General features: G+C 41.4%; 2 long non-coding RNA genes across 5 annotated transcripts; one reads left to right on the top strand and one right to left on the bottom strand.

Moving 5' to 3' along the window:
* The first annotated feature begins 463 nt into the window (after positions 1–463).
* Positions 464–4607, top strand: LOC148887430 (uncharacterized). Its single transcript, XR_016117618.1, has 5 exons — positions 464–540; positions 988–1076; positions 4064–4195; positions 4322–4389; positions 4467–4607. It is a non-coding gene; the product is annotated as an uncharacterized LOC148887430 (long non-coding RNA).
* LOC148887429 (uncharacterized) lies at positions 4038–6939 on the bottom strand. Of its 4 annotated transcripts, none has more exons than XR_016117616.1 (10): positions 6729–6936; positions 6624–6642; positions 6426–6544; positions 6160–6346; positions 6050–6069; positions 5874–5899; positions 5728–5788; positions 4437–5669; positions 4295–4359; positions 4038–4166 (listed from the first exon to the last, which is right to left on the bottom strand). It is a non-coding gene; the product is annotated as an uncharacterized LOC148887429 (long non-coding RNA). The 4 variants fall into 4 exon arrangements; XR_016117617.1 differs by having other exon boundaries at positions 5758–5788; positions 6729–6935; XR_016117615.1 differs by having other exon boundaries at positions 4437–5788; positions 6729–6937.
* Between the last annotated feature and the right edge of the window lie 2855 nt (positions 6940–9794).

The following is a 9794-nucleotide window of genomic DNA, read 5'->3' as shown; positions in this document are numbered from 1 at the left end:
GACGTAAAGTACTGTATGTTCGCCAAATTGAGGGTGTGATGCCATATCGTTCCACAGGAGGGCAGTATTGGTTCAGTTTCAACTCACCCTGCCACTTTCGAATCACTGAGGGGGTTTATTTCATTATTTCACTTCATTTAAACTTTCTAAAAATGTACCATATCCCCAATAACATCAACATAATCTGAACATACTTTATATTACTTAAATGATATTACCGGTAAAAGTTTATGTTAAATGGAAAAATCCATGAGAACCTGGATGGAAAATTTTTTCGTGATAATTAAAAATCAAGAAATTCAATCCTTCACAGATCACAACTTTCTTCGCCGCATCGGCTCCAGTTGAATACAAACTGCAAATTCCATTCAGTTTGCTTGCCAAAAGGCTTTGTGGGCACCTGGCCAGCAGAGGGCGATATGTGCAGTTGGATCCTATCCAATCACAACAAGGCGAAGAAGAAGCAGCACCACAAGAGCGGACGGTACCACATCCGCTTCAAAGAACAACTACTTCCGCTAGCAACAAAACAAGTCCTCGGTGAGTTATTTTAACTTTTTAAACTGACTATTTGTCATTTATCCGTAAACGTGTTCATGTGGGGTATTTAGAAGCACGATTACGATACGTTGCGCCAGTTATTTGGCTCGCCCATAGCTGTCAATAATTCCGCGTTTGACTTGAATGTTGTTTTGGATGTTTTCCACAACAAAGATACGAACCACGAGAGGGTAGATTTGTCTACAAACTATTCACACAAAAACCCCCGTGACTTTTTTCACTAACGAAGAATACGATGCGGGCTCTTCGGTCCGGTAGAATAGCAAACGTCTTTGTTTTTGATTGACAGGAGGTTGCTGTACTTTAAATGTGTGAAAGCAAGCCTGCAACATCATGAAATACAATTCACATTAAAAAGAAACGACTTTTTCCTTTTGGACAAAAGAGTGTGACTTACCACTTTTGTTTTTCACCCCATTTGATCAGATTGAAGAGGCTCCTGGGCCAAAGGTCACAGCTGTCAGACTCTGAGGCCATGCGGAAGGGACGCCAACTTGCATTTGGACACATGTGAAGTGAGTATTGAGCGGTGCGGTGTGCTTGAAGAGCTCATGTCACGTTGCACCAAAAGGTTGCGATTAGTGCGTTCACCTCTCACTCGACTTAAACTTGTGCTACGTGCACTGCACAACAGTGACAACCCGGCCATTCTCATGCACTTCTGGTATGTTTTTATTATTGAGGTGGACCAAGTTAGTTTAAAAATGTGTCTGTGCACATCTATCCATCCATCTCTCCATCTGTCTGTCCATCTATCTCTCTCTGTAGCTCTCTCTCTCTGTCTGTATCTCTCGACATATCTCTCTATATCTCTAAATTTCTAATCTATCTATGCACACATACACATATGATGAACTTGGGCCACTTCATTGTCATTTTAAAAAATTACCAACATTTAAAACCTTTACCAGAAGAGTGTGATCATGTTGTTGAGCACATGGCATTTTGTTTTTGTTCAGTGAGAGAGGTCAGACGTGCTCATGTCCCCCCTGGGGTGTCATGAGATGTCAGTGACATCAGACATGAGCTGATCAAGCGCAAGCCCCCATCTTGGGCCTGTCGCCAGGGTTTGTGCCACTTGAACATTGACTGGTAAAATGCTTTCATGTTGTCATGTTAGCTTTTCTGTCCAATAAAAAATGGTTCAATTTGAATTCCAGTCTTTGTCTTTATATGACTAAATCCATCCTCAACTCACTCAGCCTTTGATGCGTTATCGTGAGGGACTTAGAAAAATACTGCAATGTGAACGCCACGGGGACAGTGAAAGGACAGTTTGGAGTGACGAAAGGGCACCTATGCCCTTAAGACTCAGGTGGGATGTAGAAAAAAAATGGACAAAACGAGTGGGACTTGGAACATTTTTGAAAAATATGCAATGCACAAGTCATGTTAAACCCATGGCAACAGTGATATGACTGTCGAGAGTTACTGAAGTGCACCTTCTGACCTTGAATCTCAGGTGGGACTTAGAAAATTTTTGAAAAAGCGAGTGGGACTTAGAATTTATTTTTAAATGCTTCAATGCACAGGTCATGTGAAAGCCACCGGAACAGTGTAACTACTGTGTGGAGAAAGTGCACCTCTAACCTTGATCTCAGGTGGGACTTAGAAAAATTTTGAAAAAGCGAGTGGGACTTAGAACATTTTTGAAAAATATACAATGCACAAGTCATGTTAAACCCATGGCAACAGTGATATGACTGTCGAGAGTGACTGAAGTGCACGTCTGACGTTGAATCTCAGGTGGGACTTAGAAAATTTTTGAAAAAGCGAGTGGGACTTAGAATTTTTTTTAAATGCTTCAATGCACAGGTCATGTGAAAGCCACCGGAACAGTGTAACTACTGTGTGGAGTGACGAAAGTGCACCTCTAACCTTGATCTCAGGTGGGACTTAGAAAAATTTTGAAAAAGCGAGTGGGACTTAGAACATTTTTGAAAAATATGCAATGCACAAGTCATGTTAAACCCATGGCAACAGTGATATGACTGTCGAGAGTGACTGAAGTGCACGTCTGACGTTGAATCTCAAGTGGGACTTAGACAAATTTTGAAGAAGCGAGTGAGACTTAGAACATTTTTGAAAATGCTTCAATGCACAGGTTATGTGAAAGCCACCAGAACAGTGTAACCACTGTCTGGAGGAATTAAAGTGACCCTCTCACCTTGAATCTTAGGTAGGACTTAGAAAATTTTTGAAAAGGCTGCAATGCACAAGTAATGTTAAACCCATGGCAACAGTAATATGACTGTCGAGAGTGACTGAAGTGCACTTGTGACCTGAAGATTTGAATGGGACTTTGAATTTTTTTTGACAAATGCTGCATGTGAAACCCATGGGAACGGTCAAACCACTGTCGTGATGTCTAGAGTGACAGAAGTACACCGCTGACCTGAATATTTGAGTGGGACGAAAATTTGAAAATGCTTCAATGCACAGGTCATGTGAAAGTCACCGGAACAGTGTAACCACTGTCTGGAGTGACGAAAGTGCACCTCTAACATTGAATCTCGGGTGGGACTTAGAAATGTTTTGAAAAATGCATGTTCAAGCCATGGTAACCATGATGTGACTGTCAAGAGTGACTGAAGTGCACCTTTGACCTGAAGATTTGAGTGGGACTTGGAAATTTTTAGAAATGCTTCAATGCATAGGTCATGTGAAAGCCACCAGAACAGTGTAACCACTGCCTGGAGTAACAAAAGTGCAATTCTAACCTTGAATCTTAGGTGGGACTCGGAACATTTTTGAAAAATGCTGCACTTAAATACCACCGAAACAGTGATATGACTGTCAAAAGTGACTTAAGTACACCTCCAACCCTGAATCACAGGTGAGACTTAGACATTTTTTTAAGAAACCAGTGGGACTTAGAAAAATTTTGAAAAATGTTCCAAAGCCCGCCCAAACTCCACCCCAAACCCCGCCCAATTCCTAAACCACCAATCACAATCGAGGGCCTCATTTGCATAACCAATCAAAACAGCCTCATTTGCATAACCACGCCCACTTTCGCCATTTTTCGAAGTCCCAAAATGAGACTTGGCCCTGATTGGTCAGAATTTACATAGCCACGCCTTAATTCATGCCAACCAATCAGGAGGGACCTCATTTACATAGCCACGCCTCCCTCTCCAGCAATCACATTCCATTATCATAGAGCTCCGCCCACTTTCACAGCCATCAGCGAATCAGTAGCCTCCATTCCGGACAGGCCACGCCCACTTTATCAGATTTTGGCCTGGATTTTTTTTTTTTGAAAAAAAAAATTTTGAAAAAAAAAATTTGAAAAAAAAATTTTTGAAAAAAAAATTTGAAAAAAAAATTTTTTGAAAAAAAATTTTTTTTTGAAAAAAAATTTAGAATTTTTTTTTTGAAAAAAAATGTCAAAAATGTTTTTGAAAATTATTATTTTTTGTTTAATGTTTTAGAGTTTTTAAAGTGATGTTTAAGAATGAAGTTTAGAGTGAAAGTGTTTGTATCAAGCTTTATTTTGCAGAGTAAACAATGACAAAGAGGAAAAAGTACAAGTTGGATGGCAGTCTGCTTGTTGCCGGGCAGCAAAGCGGTCGGTGAGACGAACGTGGGACGGGTGTGTTGATCTAAGAGGAAAGACATCCAGGAGTTAGAGGCAAGTCCATTTCTTGTGCAGACAAAGTACAAAAAAAAAAAAACTTCAAAAAAAAATTTAAGAAAAAAAAAAAGAGAACAAGTGTTGAACAACACTCACCTAAATGAAAGTGGGATGACATTTCAGCCTTCTGCTTTTGTTGAAGTCAGCCCGTGGCAGCAGACCTGAGTGAAGAAAAAAAAAAAAAGACATTGGTGAGTCTCAAGTGCAATTCTTGTGCAGGAAATTTGATCAAACTCACCAGCATGTTGGTTGACTTGAAATATCTCAGTTGCAGTGTCCAAATCGACTTTGCCAGGCAGGTGCGCCATCTTGGTGACGGGGGTGCAGAGTCCACCGTGGTCCACTTTGACTGGAAGCTTCTCTGAAGTCAAAAAAGGGGAAGAAAAAAAGCTGGTTTGCATCTTGGCTCATCTGAAACAACGATCATGGCGCTATGTTGGTTTGACCACCAGCAGCGTCACTGGATGACAGGGATCCTGGACTTCAGCCTGTCCACTGGGTTTGCCGACTGAGGGTCTCCAGAACCAATCAATGCTTTGCTGCCACATCGTGGACATGAGTAGAAAGGAAAAACAAAATGAGTCCAAATGCACAGGAAGGGTAACATTTGACTGTCCCCGAGAGACACTCAAAACCCTTGAGGAACCTGCAAAAGAGAAATGGCTGACAAAATATTCACGTCAGCCATTTTGTTTTGCAAAGTGATCGATCACACCCTGCCAATGGCGCAACGGCCCCATTCGTCGCCATCTTGTTCGCCACGCAGCTCTGGATGAGGTGAGGATGCCATTATACCTGTGAACAAAAACACAAAAAAGGATCAGCAAAAGTGAATTCAAGTCATTCATATCTCATCTTTTTTTTGTCCAGGAGGAAAACGACAACTTCAGGCCAGCCTGTCAACCGTTCAAGATTTCAGGTTACAGCACCAACATTGGCTACACCTAGTTGGAAAGGAGAAAAAAAGGAGGTATGCCATACACCCGTTAAGCTTTTTATTCGGTTTGTTTTTAATTAAACACTTTTAGTGTTTTTTTCCAACAGAAACATGAAAAAGGTCGACGTCACTCAAATCTTTCCGGTCTTTCCCAAGTTGCTGCAGATTCTGCTTCTGTATGTCCAACAGATCCTTTGTCACCACCTGAGCAGAAAGAAAAACAGTATAAATGCACAGAATGTTTTTACGCGCTCTTGAGAAATGTGTCCCGGTGCAGCTTTGGGGGGTGGGGCTGTCAAAGAGAAATTTGTTACAAAATGTTCACTTGAGCCATTTTGCTCCCCCCCCCACACCCAGCAGAGATCCTCATTCACTGTCGTCTTGTTCCTCAGTCAGCTTTGGATCAAGTCGAGATGCCGCTTCACCTGCACACAAAAATGATGTTAGTAAGCGTGAATACTCGTCATTTCCTTCCTCCAGTTTTTTCCAGGAGAACGTCACCGCTCAAAGCCTCCTGGACCTCCTCCTCATGTTCTGAAATGAATTAAAAAATGATTAATGAGATGTATGCGTACGAGTGCTTTTGTCTCACCAGTGACAGAGAGCAGGTCGAGCTGGGCACCTCGCCAGTGGACTGCAGCATAAAGGGTGGGCTGAAAGAGAAAGAAATAGTTAGCAACGTGAATTTTGGTAAGCACATTTTAACAGTGCTCCTCCCGCCAAAAATGAAATAGTCACCAAAAGCCTTTTTCGAGTTGCCAAGCCTGTGGACAGAAATGACACAATTACAACTAAGTAAGAACACAATCTCGTCTAAAACGTAGAAATACAAACGCTGGCAACTTACCTTTTCTGTACACTGAAAAGGGAAAGAAATAACGAACGTAGTGCCATTAAAACAGCAGGCGACTTACCTTTTGTAGCGCTTAACAGCCTGAAAACGCGAAGGAATGTTAAATTAGAAAAATTTAAATCGAGTAAAAATAACCAAAAACGCTGCGTTTGGCAAACGAGAGTAACTTACCTTCAGTGCACGCTGGAAAATATAAAAAAAAACGAGTGTTAGTTCAATATGCCGTTTAAGCGTGCAGGCGACTTACCGTGCAAGAGTTTAAAAGCCTGAAAAACGTTAAAATTGGACGATAAAAAGTCGAAAAAGAAACCTTAAACGTTCCGTTTGTCAAAGGCGAGCACTTTAGCTTCTCTGCACGCTGGAAAAGAAAAAGGAAATTGCAAAACGAGTGTTAGTTCAATCGAACATTATGCCGTTTAAGCGTGCAGGCGACTTACCGTGCAAGAGTTTAAAAGCCTGAAAACCTGAAAAACGTTAAAATTGGACGATAAAAAGTCGAAAAAGAAACCTTAAACGTTCCGTTTGTCAAAGGCGAGCACTTTAGCTTCTCTGCACGCTGGAAAAGAAAAAGAAAATTGCAAAACGATTGTTAGTGCAATCAAACATTTTGCCATTTAATACTGCAGGCGACTTACCGTGGAAGAGTTGAAAAGCCTGAAAATGATTAAAAATGTTAAAAGTTGCAAAAATGAGCAATTGCAAGGCAAAAAAAGAAAGTTAAAACGTGCACTTTGTCAAACCTGGCGGTCGTCTTGCAGGCGGTGCTGTGGAGGTGCAGTCGGTCGTCATCGTGGAGGGAAAGAGAATGAATGTTCAATTTGTCGCAGTTTAAATACGTTTTCGCTGCTTACGTCAATCGTCACGTGATTTATTAAAAAAAAAAGAATAAAAAAAGACCTGAAGAAAGAGTCTGACAATAAAAGTGGGTTAAAAATGAGCCGTCGTGGCTAAATTCGAACGCGGTCCCAACGGACCGCAATGTAGGCCGTTAACCATTAGGCCATATTCGCTGAGGACTTCCGCCGAGGAAGTCATATCTCACGAGTCCACACGGCGTCGCCTATTTGAATACGTATTCAGTATGGGGATAAATATGACTTCCAAATCATGTGTTTTCAAATGTCAGTTAATCTAGTGGTTTAACACTATATTAGCGCTTCAGGTGACTCGTGTTCGAGTCCCCTTTTCTGCTCACCTGAATTTATGCATACATGTGCAGGTGAGCGCAGGGATCGAACCGGAGTCGCCTGCACCGCAGCCAAAGTTTTTGACCACGCGACTACCGCAGACAAGTTTTTATGAGAATTTTGATCGGTAGTCAATAGCACTTACCTGGTATACGCTAAGAAATATAACTTTCAAATGAGCGGTTTTCACAGCTGAGTTGGTCGAATGGTGTAAGACTAAACTTGACGTCCAGGTGACTCGTGTTCGACTCCCGTCTGACCTGCTTAATTTATGCACACATGAGCTGGTGGCAACTAGAATCGAACCAGAGATGGCCGGGCCGCAACTAAACTTTTAGACCACTCAACCATTGCAGTTGAGTTTTTCAGAGAATTTCAATCGGTAGTCAAGAGCATAAACATGGTTTATGCCAATAAATATAACTTCCAAATCACTAATTTTCAGATCCAAGTTGGTCGAGTGGTCTAAGACTAAAATTGCCGTTCTGGTTACTCCTGTTCGAATCTAGGTGACTCCTGTTTGAGTCCTCTTTTCTCCACATCTACAATATAGCTCATGTGTGGGCGAGAGCGGGTATTGAACCCGAATCGCCTGGACCGCAACCAAAGTTTTAGCCACTCAACCATTGCAGTTGAGCGTTTCAGCAATATGTGATGGGTAGTCATACAGAGTACCATTATCCGTCCACGTAAGTCGAACAAAGGCTTGGTATCAACTTCTCGGTGGCGTGTGAATTGAAGTTCGAGCATGTATGCAACGCCATCCCATATCTTGACAAAGACCCCAGTTGAAACATCAAGTCCTCTCTCAAGTCCACATGTCACATATGTGCAGATTCTGTGACCCCCATTGTGTATTTGGAAAAGTATAAATAAACTGAAATACAGACAGAAACATGGATATTTTATTTGAGATATTCATTTATTTATTTGTCATGAGCAGAGCAATTAACGTCACACAAAATACGATGTATTGCATATAGAGCAGTTAGCACCAAGCTAAATCGCAACCTCTGTCCCTGGATGTGCTTCTCGGATAGAAACTGGAGCTGAAAACATAAAACAGAAACACTGTAAAACAGCAGAAAACACATACATTAGAAAAAGCAAAAACGCAGTATACTGTGGATATAAAAAGCATACAGATCTTTGTTCGAATTGTCATATGAGACAAAATGTGAGCATTGCAACACTTGTTTGCACAAGAACATGGAAATCTTGGAAGGTTGCGGTCAGAGGGGCCTCTGTCAAAGCGTTCTGCCGCATCAGGTGATCCCGACCTTATTTGACGTGCCAACTCTTTGTTATCAATTGAAAATGGCTTGAACTGGTGAATGCGTCATATTGAAAGCCGTTGACTCCCATAGCAAAATGAGGCGTACAAGTAATAATTTTTACATTGAAATAATGGACTGCATGGAATGGAACATCACAGAGCCAACAACATACCAGAGATGAACCTCATAAGTTTCTCTACAGTGGCTCAAGCTCAAGTTGTGGCCAGATGTCTCAGAGCATACTTAGAATTGTTGCGGTTGCTTCATCCATGGTGAAATGACCCGTTATGTATTCATCGTCAAGACATTTTGTGAGATCCACTGAGAGTTAACACTGTGACCAAGTTCCTGGGATGGCACACTGTCATCGTTTTGGTAAACAAAGTCATAAAATGCTAAAAAAGGACCGAAAAAGAAAACAGATGTTCAGGAGATGAAATTATATCGGACAAAAGGGGCAGTCTTTGTCCACGTCTTTTAAAAAAATGCAACATTGGGTCTTGTTTCTCTTCGATGACCAAAATCTGGCATGTGACCAGGGGTGTGTAGACTTTTGAGTGCAAGTATAGGTACAAAAAAAAGTGGATTCAAGTTGCACATTCTTGAACATCCGGCCAGGACTTTTCATCCCTAGAATACTCTCGTGAAAGAAATTGAAGGCTGACTTAAGTTCATCAACTCTGGTTTGGCTCGGTAATGTCACATTTTTGGGATATAAAAGGATCCACAAATAAGAAAGTGGTAGTTGAAGTGAAAATGAGGAAAAAAATGTATGGTTGCATAGTGAGATACATTCATGGACCCTGAACAGAGAAGCTTCTGTGGGTTCATTTCAGGCTATTTTGAAAAAAAAAGAGAAAAAAAAACATCCTTGCTCATTAAGTCGATGATGAAAAACTCACATATATATAGGAGGCCAGCCAACACAACCAGCGCCCTGCAAAAAAAAAAAAAAAAATCAATATCAGTGAACTGAGGATCTCCACTCCACATGACCAGACTTGTCAGGAACACAAAAGGCGGTGACAAAATAAATAAACTCTCATCAAAATTGATTTTCATTTTTCTCTGTATTCATCATCTGCACATTTAGCAGGAATGCGCTAAGCTAGTGACTCGCTCATGTGGTCAAGCGCTGTGGAAGTTGCCCACAAAGACAGGAACGATCGTGTTCTATTTGAGGTGCGTTTGATATGCTAGCGTGGTATCCAAGTGAGGCCAATCGCAGTCTACAATATTTTTCATTCTTTGGATCTTGGCTCCTCCGATTCAAGCGTCTCCACAGCGTCTGCGTCGCTCGCCGTGAAAAACTGTGATTTGTGGCCAAGAGTTCCACTCGTCT

The sequence above is a fragment of the Hippocampus bargibanti genome, linkage group LG15 (assembly GCF_051943395.1).
Source record: "Hippocampus bargibanti isolate YZ-2025 linkage group LG15, ASM5194339v1, whole genome shotgun sequence".
In the NCBI taxonomy this organism is placed as follows: Eukaryota; Metazoa; Chordata; class Actinopteri; order Syngnathiformes; family Syngnathidae; genus Hippocampus; species Hippocampus bargibanti.
Note: the sequence above shows the minus strand (reverse complement) of the source record. Positions and strands in the feature narration are given on the sequence as shown.